The 10,601-nt window shown below is 44.2% G+C and overlaps 1 long non-coding RNA gene across 1 annotated transcript; it reads left to right on the forward strand.

Annotated features, from left to right (window-relative positions):
• Window positions 1–405: 405 nt before the first annotated feature.
• Window positions 406–9,545, forward strand: LOC137478598 (uncharacterized). Its single transcript, XR_011001694.1, has 3 exons — window positions 406–728; window positions 5,123–5,244; window positions 9,443–9,545. It is a non-coding gene; the product is annotated as an uncharacterized lncRNA (long non-coding RNA).
• The last annotated feature ends 1,056 nt before the right edge of the window (window positions 9,546–10,601 follow it).

A 10,601-nucleotide genomic window follows, 5' to 3' on the forward strand; every position in this document is an offset into this window, starting at 1 on the left:
TTCCTTTGAAATATACTGTACAATACATATAGAGAAATTCCAGCCCCTTTGATGGCTGCCAGCAAAGGGGGTTGTGAGGACTTGGGGGTGGGGGATTGGGTTGCCAAGTTTGGTTTTTAAAGCAGCAAGTTGAGCAAAAGCAAAATCAGAACAGCAAAATTTCATACAGATAACTGGGAATAATGGGATGTTGCATTTAATAGCCAAGTTCCTCATTCCTCTCACTTTCTTTATGAAGTCTATAGATAGAAGATATTTCCTGGGTCAGCAGACCCAATTTCCTATAATATGATTTTCTCTTGCTTATATCTATGTGGACATTTATTTGCAGCCTTTACCTGACCACTGTGAGGGTGTGGTGTGTATAGACCTCTTTTATATTAGGTGGGTTTTGGGGTTTTTTTGGCTGAATGGTCATTCAAACTCATATCTTTTACTGCCAAGGGAAAAGCAGAAAAAAATTAGGCATGTTGGATCCAATCTGGCTGATGGGATATAATTGCTTTTAGATATGAAGATATTCAAATAATTAATTAAGTCAACTTTTAAGCTTTATTTCTAGTTGTTTGCATTATTGGAGTGGTGTAAAGCCACCAGAATGGGCCAGATAATTTCGATGCAGGAATTTATGAGCACAAATTGTCTTTTTTTTTCCTGCTTACACAGCTTCATTTGTGAAGCATTGCATAGGGAACTGCACTAATACAAAGTGGTTGTTACAACTTCAGGTAAGAGCTGATCTTTCTCATAAATTTCCATGTGTTGTGTGCTGGGCATTTTATTAAGGAAAATAATTGGAGAGATTTGCCTGCTAGACCAGATTGGCAACCAAACCACCTATTTTGCAAGGAAAAAAAAAAAAAAAGTAACAAAAGAGCCCTTTTGCACATTTTGTAGAGGAATCCAAAGAGCTGCTGCAGAGCCGGCAGTGTAAGCAGCTTATTGGGGTTTGCCAAGAACACAGCAAATCCAGGCCTTGAGTTTACAATAATAATTACAGTGTATTCGGCTGATTGCAATATTCTGGCCCAACAAGGCCTGTTTAACTAAGCTGGCCCTGGAATGGAGTACCTACAAGTAATGTGATCTATTTATTAACGAGTGCTTTTTACAGGAGCGTCCATTCTGAGCTCCCTCATTATTCCACAAACGGGGAACTGGCTTTCAGCAAGAGTCGTTTATATAAAACGCATCAGAGGAGTTATTTAAGAACAACACAAACCTCGATTAAGCTCTGGTGTGAGTTTTTAAAGGTTATTCTTGGAGGATTTTCCCTCCCAAGGAAAGCCAGGCAATGAAGGGTAGAAGCCGAGCAGAATGTTTTTCCCTAGACGCGCCAAAATATTCACTCAAAGATCAGCAGCAGCTTTCTGTAAATCCCCAAGCTTAGGCGTGCTTGTCGGACCCTTGACTCTTCCGTGGAGTTGGTGCTTCTCAGATTAAGCCCAGGCCAACCAGGGAACCGCTCAAACCCACGCGGATCCGGCGCCGATCCGCAGCCCGAGCGCTGCCCACGGCGCCTTATCTTGGTGTGTAATCATGTAGCAGATCATGTATTCATTTGTATCATTAAATAAAGACTAACAGAGCCGTAGACCCAGGCGAGCAGGAGGGATGCTCGGAGGATCATGGGTTCCCGGCATGCCCCGCTCCCCTTGGAAAGGCGCTGACTCACTCCCCGAGCAATCAGCGTTGTGTGCCATTACAAATGGGCTGGTTAATAGGCCTGCATCCATTATCATTAGTGCATCTCAGCACGCAGGTACATGATGGGGCCTGCCAGCGCATTTGCTCCAGCTCACTGAGCCAGGGGCCATGCTCCATTGCAAATGAGGATGAGGAACACCTGCTCCAGGGTTTTTCGGCAGACCGGAGTCATCCTTCACATCTCATGCAACACTTGTTCTGTCAGAATGCAATGCTGGCACCGGCCGGAGCGGGGCTGTGCCAGGCGTCCGACTAAAGATTAGACACTTCCCTGTGGTCTCTTGCTCAAGTTCAGCTTTGAATTCTTTTTTTTTTTTTTTTCCAAAGAAAGCTTTTAAAAATTTATCAAGTTCGTATTAGGCATTCAGTCATTATGTTAGGGGTTTAAAAATAAAGATGAAAAAAAGAGAAACTTTGCTTCAGAAATTAACTTCTTTTTTTGGCAATTAGAATGGCAGCATAAAATATTTATTGGGTCTGATAATTTTATTCACATTGCTGAGTTCTGGCTGTTTGGATACACTTTTTGAGAAAGGTTTTATTTTTGATTTTTAAATTGATTTCCCCTCCGCCCCTCTATTTTTCTTTCTGGCCTTCTGCAACTATTCCCAGTGTTAATGGGATTTTCTTTTTCATTGTCTTCACCAGGTGACCCGAGATGTGATATTGGACACTAACCAAAAGGGGGAAAATATGACAAAATATTGCCTTCTTCAGGCACACGTCTTTCCATGCAGAGGCCTCTGCTCTGGCTGCCCTCCAGAGCCAGGACAAAGGCTTTCCTCATCCTGCTCCAAAAGGCACAGTGCTCGCTGCCAGCCCCAGGCTCGTTTGCTTGAGGCACTGGAAATCAAAATGAAGGGAGAAAAGCCAGTTGGAATTTTTGAAGAAGCAGCTCTTGAGGTTTGTGATTTACACTGAAGGGCACAGTGAAGGTGGCAGCGTGTCCTTCCCATTTTCCCATTTCCTTGCCCTGTGTAACCGGGATTTTATGGGCACTGCTGGATGCCAAAGCTTCTCGGTCCTTAAAAAAAGGAATCCTGCAAGTGTGACCAGCTGGGAGATGCTGTCAGGCTCATGCACATCCCTTCATCCCAATGGATCACTTCCCACTGGGGAGAGTCCTCCAAATCACTCCCTGGGGAAGGCACTTGGCGTCCTCCAGTGACACTTCCCTGGTGAATGAGGAATCACCTTCTGAGGCAAGGCTGGAACTGAGCTGGAGCAGGAGGACATTCCTTGCCACATCCTGGCAAAAATGCAGCACCAACATCCACTCCTTGACCAGAGTCCTCTTTGTCTCCCAGGAAAGCAGAAAGAATGGGAGTTGCTGCTTCTCCAAAATTCAGGTAAGAAAATCTGACTCTGCACTTGGAACAAGGCTTTAACTAAGAAATTTCTGTTTGCTTTCCATGCTTTTCTTTTTTTAAAGAGTTATTCCTTCCCCACCTTCCACAGTCCACACTGAAGAGGCTTTTGGTTCTGCTTCCAGAGCCTCCAAGAAAATGACAACTGTTTCAGCAGGAAGCCTCATCTGGTGGAATCCAGGTTTCCACAGTGATGAAATCATGCTGGAAGTTACAGATCTGCTGGTTTGGTGCTCTGCCAGGAAAGCAGAGTCCTCAGTTTGTACTTAGGATCCCAAGCTTTATCTCTACTTTATGCCCAAGCACTACAAAAAAATGCTTCCCAGGAGCTATCCTTTTAACCCTTTTTTGAGCTTTGGTACTCAAATGGAACCTTGGACTCTCTTTCCTCTCTGTTTCTTGGTCCCTCCTGGGCCTGAGTTCCTTTTTTATAATTTGACAAAATGAAAATGCTGCAGGAAGCACTTATGTGAATGCTTGTAGATTAGAGATTTGTGTTAAACTTCTGAGGTTTTCTGAATTTTCCGTGTTATTATACAGAAATATTCCTGTTTCTCCTATTATTCTGGTTACTTCAGAAGGTCTTTAGGGCTGTGCTCACCCAATGCCCTTGGATTGCTGCTGGAGATGTCCCTGCCTTCCCCAGGGGATTGTGGGCTGGTCACTGATAACTCAGTATTACCCACAGAAAGAAGCTGAAAAGTTTCATATCACTTTGTGTAAATTTTAAGGGAGACAGAGACAAAAAAATCTTCATCTTTTGAAATCCAGTTGTGACATTTTTTGGTCTGTGACATAGTTCAGCAAAACCAAAAAGGAAAAAGTTGTCCTATGAGGCTGGAAGGACCACCCACCCACCCAGGGCTGTTGGGAAATGATGGGATCTGCTGAGAAGGAAAAGTATGGAAAGAGACCAAACACAGAGAATTCTCACAGATTGCAATGGGAAATTTGGGAAGCAAAATACTTCCAGTTGCATTTAACAGGCGGTTAAATCAGTATTTACCCTTTTCCTTGTTTAAGGCAAATTTCCAGGTCTGTGCCTTTTGAAGGATTTGGGTTTGATGGGGTTTTTGCTCGTGTACTATAATTTTAATTTTAGCTTCTATCCATTCACTGAGAGCTGCTCAAAGTTGATGTTGCTGCAACACTGGAAAAAATTGGCTGGAAAGGCCAATTTTCCACTCATGCAGGTCTGAAAATCCTGAGGAAGAGCTGTTCAGAGGGACGGCAGTAATGCAGAATAAGGATGTGTGTGGTTGATGCAGGCTAGATTTGGGGATATTTTAATTAGAAGCATGAGTAGGAAAATTAGGATTTGGGTTGGATTTTTCAAGGAGGAACTCTAGACGAATGTCTGGAGGACTCTAGAGGAAGCAATCCCTTGGGATCAATCTGTAAGTCTGGCTTTGGGAAAAGGCAGAATCAGGCAATGAGAGACAAGCCTGATAATTGTCTGGGGATGCTAAAAATTCTTGGTTTTCTTCTGTCACAACAGAAATAAACAATATCTTCTTTTTTTTATTTGTTTGTTTTTTCCCCATTCCATAGGGAGTGCTGGATACCTACTAGGACTTTCATCCCACCCTGCAGGGAAGAGCTCCAGAGGGATATATGGATTATTGTTATTGGCTGGGAGTGCAGTGATGCATCCTTGGTGCTCAGAGAGTTTCTTCCACAACACCCCAAACTCCAGGTGTAGGCACCACTCCGGGCCTCAGCATCCTTAAAAACATCACCTTTCAAAGTTCATTATGCAACATGAGCAATAAATATTTAAAATATATCAGATATCAAAAATTTTTAAGCAAAGCCTTGAAGCTCAGGGTGTGTTTACACACTTTGCTGGCTGAACAGACCTAAATGTGTGTTTTTAAAATCCCAATCCCATCAGGATGTCAAGCAAACAACACCTCCACCCAACTTCCATATACTTTAAATACATGGATGCTGCTGGGTTTAGCTGTTAGCTGGAGAAAGAGCTGAATCTAACTGGGGAATTCCAAGTTTATATAATTCCTAACCTCATTTCTTGCGTTGTGCTGCAGCCTTGCCCTGTGATAATCCATCCCTTCATCCCAGTGATGGAATGGCTGCAGCCAGACGTGCCAGGGAGCCCTGAGCCCGTGATGTGACAGCCCAACCAGATTTTGAAACCGCATCTCTGGAGGTGAGAGGCTCTTGCATTAACCCACTTGTGCTGCTACATTTTTAAAGCACGTTTTTTTAATACTGAAAATAAGAAAATCATCCTACATTTTGGAACAAAACCCAAAAAGCATCAAGGGTTGAAATAGATGGTGCTGACAGAAATTCAAATGCAAAGAGAAGTTGGAGTGGGTATATTCTGGTTTATTTTGGGGCGGGGCTGTTCAACATCCTGCTGTTTTGTGGTGCTGGGACTTGGATGCCAGGGCACTACTACCCCACTCCCAGTGCCAGAACACAACATATCTTCACCCCAAAAAGCCAAATTGAGGTTTTGGCTCAAGGAACATGTTGTATGTGATATTTGGCTGGTTAACCACTGGCTCCTCAGCTATTTTCCTGCACTTTCTCTCCTCCCTCTCCCACAAGTAGATTGTTTAAGTACAGACTGCAATATTTAATACCAGATTTCAACGTTCTGCTCAGATTTTTCTATCACCTGTGGCTGGATCCTGTGGTGCTGGAATATGGGGAGGGGATCAGGGGGCTCTTCTCCCAGTTGTGGAGCAGGCTGGGATGCACCACCACCTCCTGTCCATGGCTTCACCAACTCACCTGGTGCTGCCTCACTTTTCCCAAAGATTTTCCCCTGTGCCAGTGCAGTGTCCCCGGTTTTGTGAAGAACATGGATGGAGACAGGTCTGGAACAAGGAAACTCTTATTTATACATGTGGCCTTGTCAGGATTTGTGTCAAAGTCTCTAGAGATGCCCTCCAGCTTCCTTAAATTTCATTTTTTAATAATGAAGATAATTTTGAGTTTTACAAGCCCAAAAATGTCTAAAACTAATAAACATTTTATACATGTGTCAAAAGATGCCTCAGAAGCAGCCAAACCATGGATTTTTTGACAACTGCAGGGGGATAACAACAAAAATCCACAACACGCTCCTTGTTTGCCAAGTTCCTGCAGCCTGAGCAAATTTTTAGAGATGAGTTACAAACCCCAGATTAATGGAGCTTTAATGGAAGTGCTGACACTTCCTAAAGCTGGAGCCACCCTACAGCAACAGCACATCCCACTGCTGACCCCATCCCTCCTTCTCCGTGGGGGAATAATGCAGCACTTGAGAGAATTAACATACGGGGAGGGGGGTGCTCCCGAGTGTTCTCGCCCTCCTTTCTTCTTCGAGCTTGCAGGGAAGGGATTTGGTAGGAGGATTTGGCAGCCTGGTGGCTCGTGGGGAAACAAAAAAGAGCAGCTATCAGTGCAAAACGGAGCGGCCTCTGTGGCTGGTGGCCACCCAGCCTCGCTGGCCCCCGCTTCAAACACACAGCGCTGGGTTTGTGGTGGGGCTTGGGAGGAAAGGCTCTTACAGCCACCATCCAAGGGTTGCTATCTCCCGTTGGAAATGCCACTTATCGATTCTTTGATGGTTTTCAGAGAGGTGTTTGCATCAAGCAGACGGAGTGGTTTGGTTTCCCGGGGTTGTTCCATGCTGAGAAGATGGATTTGGGGTTGTGTGTCCGTGTTCAGACGTGCAGCTCCTCTGCGAGGTGTATGTGGGGATGTACAGCAGCACGTAAGGAAAGCCTGGCTGGTACACAGCAGCTGGCTCACTTTTATCACCAGCTTTGCCATAAAACATCCCATTTTAATAATCAAATTAGAGCCGAGGCAAACCTGCACAGGTGAGAGGAAATCTGTGAGCGTGATCAAAACCACATTTCTGATTCAGGACGGAATCGCAGGCTACAGGGAGGTACATCTGTAAATTATACAGGAAGCTTTCTTCAACAACTGATTCACCCTGACAGTTTTACTGGAGTATATGAAAATTAGTATTAAAGATGTGATATGTAGGCTTCTTTCCAGGAATTCCAATCTGGTTTCAATAAAATGAAAACACTGATTGGAAGTGAAGTTGCCTTCCGGTTTTGCCTTTGGCTATTATGTGTTCATTCGTGAAATGACTGAATTCCACAACTACTTTTAATATTCACCTTTTGAGTTCATCTCCCATACTGGACACATTGGAATGATTAAAATAGCACCGACTCCTGAAGCCGGATTCTCTTTAATTTGAAACAGCCTGGGTGCTGAGGACAAAAAAATATTAAAAAAAAAAAATGAATGCTCTGTTAAGTCCATCCTTTCTTAGCATCCAGTTGCTTCAGTGCATGTTTAGGGTGGAATACTAATAAAGAAGTGGATGAAACATCCCTGAATAACCGTGAAAGAGCACATTTCCATGCTCCCTGTCCCTCCAGGTTGCTGCTCCTGGTGGTGCCTGCTGGCTGGAAGGTTTGCGTGCTCCGATGCTCCGGGTCTCTCCGTGCCGCTGTGCTTTGGCAGCTGCCTGGCCCTGCACATCAGTGCCACTGTGTGCTGAGCTCCTGCCAGGGACAGGGCCTGGGAAATGGGGTGCAGAGCGGAGATCTGGGGCCAGCAGATGTAAATATTGAAGATATCGGGGGTTTCACAATACAAACTGTTGCATTCCACCTTATTGTTCCAAACGGCTTTTGCACGCTGAACCTGCGGGAGTTCCGTGCCAGATGAGCAGACCAGCTTCTTGCAGAGCATGAGTGATTTTATGTGTTGAGGAGCTCATAAAGAAATCCAAATTCCCTTGGGTTTGCTAACACCTCCCAGACTAAGCTTGGTGTTTTGAGGCTGTTTTGTCCTGGAGATGGAAAAACTGGATCTGCTAGTTTTAGGGAGGTGCTGGCTGGACCAGCCATGGGGCAGAGCTCAGTGTAGCACCCAGGGCTGGGCTGCCATGACTTAATTGTAGTTGGTTAAACAATTAAATTTCCGTCATTATTCTATGTGGAAAAGCTGGTGCTTGTGCTGGTGGCAGTGACTCCCTCATAAATCTCCCCCAGGGCCTGTGCTTTTGCTGGGGAAAAGCCCCCAGTCCTTGCTCCCCATGGCACTGTCTGTGCAGTTTCCTCCCTGCTCTGGGGTTGTGGGGATCTTTGATACCCTTTGTTCAGGGAGTTTAAGGGGATGTTTTCTCCTTAGCACCACTGGAGGTCTCAGCCCCGGGATCCACCGCAGCTGACCCGAGGTGCTGCAGACTAAAAGGACATCTATAATAAACAGTAATATTAAAAACTTTAGCGCCTCTGTGGAACAAAGGAAAGCCCAGGGAAGTAATTTCAGCCTGTGTATTCAGTCACCTCTCTGGCAACCTTTGCAATGAGTATTCTGGCAAGTTATCTCACTGAGGGAGAGCCTGACTTTCTGCAGTTGTCCAAGGCAATCTTTGATTAAATTTTGGATGCTGTTACTGAGACATCCGCTCCTGATGCACTTACCATATTTTGCAAAGAGAAGGTCTCTGTGAATTGAAAATTTCTGGTTATGTGCATTCAAGGTCATGCATAAAACAGCATCTAGGATCATGGAAAGTTGAGGAATTTAATCAAAATGCTGTTCTGTAGTTTGGTGTGTTTTGTAGGATTAGCAGGGGCACCAATAATGCTGTCAATGCAGAGCTCATTTGGACACTTGTGAGTTATTGAGCTGCAGAGCAAACCTCAGCACAGCCTAAATCAACAGTTTTCCACAATGCTGTTGGCAACAGAAGTTCCTGATGGCTCCTCTTCCACACTGGAGAGGGACAAAATTGCAGTAGGAGGTTGTTTGGGGGATAAAAGCAGTTGCAGGCTTTGGGATATCTGACTCGGTATTTTTGAGGCTCACCAGAAAGAGGCAGAACAGCAGCCCTATACAAATTTAGGAATTTGTCATTCCCAGATAAAGTAAAAGTAAAAAAAAAATAGTATTTTACAATGCAGTGAAGTCCACCCAGTGAATCTGCAGGACCCCCCTCTGGCTTCAGGTGACTGTTCCACACCCTGTGTCCCAAAGCCAAAGCCCTGGGAATTCTCCAAGGAGCAGTGGGTGAAGGTTAGTGATGGGAGGGATGACTGGAGGGTCTGAGACATCTTCCCTGGTGGAATTCTCTAATCCAAGGTCACCAGGACTGCACTCAGAGCACATAACAGAGGTAAGCGACATCTGAGAGATGCTCTGCAAAGTCCTTCTTCCCGTTTGGTGACTTTTTATGAGACAGGAGGTTGGATGGGAGATAAAGGAGTTTTCTTAGGAATCAGTAAAAAAAGAAAATTCTATCCTGATGTATTTTGTGGAAATACTTCATAGAATTGAATGCAGTCCATAACACTTTTTCACCCTTGTTTTTTCCTTAGGTGTCATAGACAAATCTGAGCAGACTGCAAGGTGCCCTTAATGAGCTGGCATTATGGAACGGGGATTGCTGGATCACCCTGAAAAAATTCAGAGTATTGAGGTACCCAGAGCTTTTTGCCTCCTCTGGAAAGTCTGATTCTCTAATTAAAGTTAATTTAGGGAATGAATTATATTTGATCTATGTGTTAGTATTTATACCAATATTTAATGTGTGCATTAAATACATGGATGGCCCTAGACATGAATATGTTCATGGCCTTAATTCCAAATGTTCTCCCTTTTCCCCAAAAGAAACCAAATATTTTTTTGTATGATTTAACTATATATTATTTTCCTAAATGTTGTAGGTGTTTTTCCCAACTTCAATATTTTCCAAACATTCTCTCTTCTCCCTCTCTTCTGAATTTCAGGACTTGATTCAATGATCTCAGAGCTCAGTGTGGTGGCTGCATAGCCTTGCCTTGTCTTCCTCTTTTCATTAACAAAGTTTTGAAGTTGTTTATTATAAACTTGTTTATTTTAAAGCTGTTTGTTATTTATTTTTTTAATGGGTAAATAGTCCAAATATTTTTTAATGAAACACACCTTGTCTCCCTAAACAATGACATAAAAGTCAGCCATGCCAAGCATGAGCTCTTCCTTAAGGAGCGGGCGTAAAGGATGGATTTGCAGAAGGGTTTTCATTGCTTTCCTGGTCTCTTCCATGGCACTGCCTCAAATTGGAAGTGGCTGTCAGGTGAAATAAGAAATGCAGCCTAAGGAGCGTGGGGCTGGGGACACGGAGCCGCAGCCCAGCCCCGCTCCCTGCGCCCTCTCCCTTCCCCTTAACGCCCCTTCAAGCTGCTCCCAGTCTTCAGCATCCCCTCACCAAATCTTGAGTCCCTCCCCCACAAACACTGCTAACTACTAACTCATAAAACATATCAGCTGGGTTTATTACTTTTAACCATCTTTCCAATTGTGCTATAAAATAAAGGCAGATGCCATTTTAAGATCTTATTATTATCAAGGGCCAACTCCTCCAGCAGCACCTGCTTAGCAGCAATCTGCTTGTTTATAGTCCCTTTTTTATAGGTGACAGTTTAAGGTGGCTGTTCTCCTGTTACAAAGAGTTCTTTTTAATGTGGCAGAAGTGGCACGCACAGTAGGTGAGCTCCT

This window comes from Anomalospiza imberbis, chromosome 8 (assembly GCF_031753505.1).
Source record: "Anomalospiza imberbis isolate Cuckoo-Finch-1a 21T00152 chromosome 8, ASM3175350v1, whole genome shotgun sequence".
Lineage (NCBI taxonomy): Eukaryota > Metazoa > Chordata > Aves > Passeriformes > Viduidae > Anomalospiza > Anomalospiza imberbis.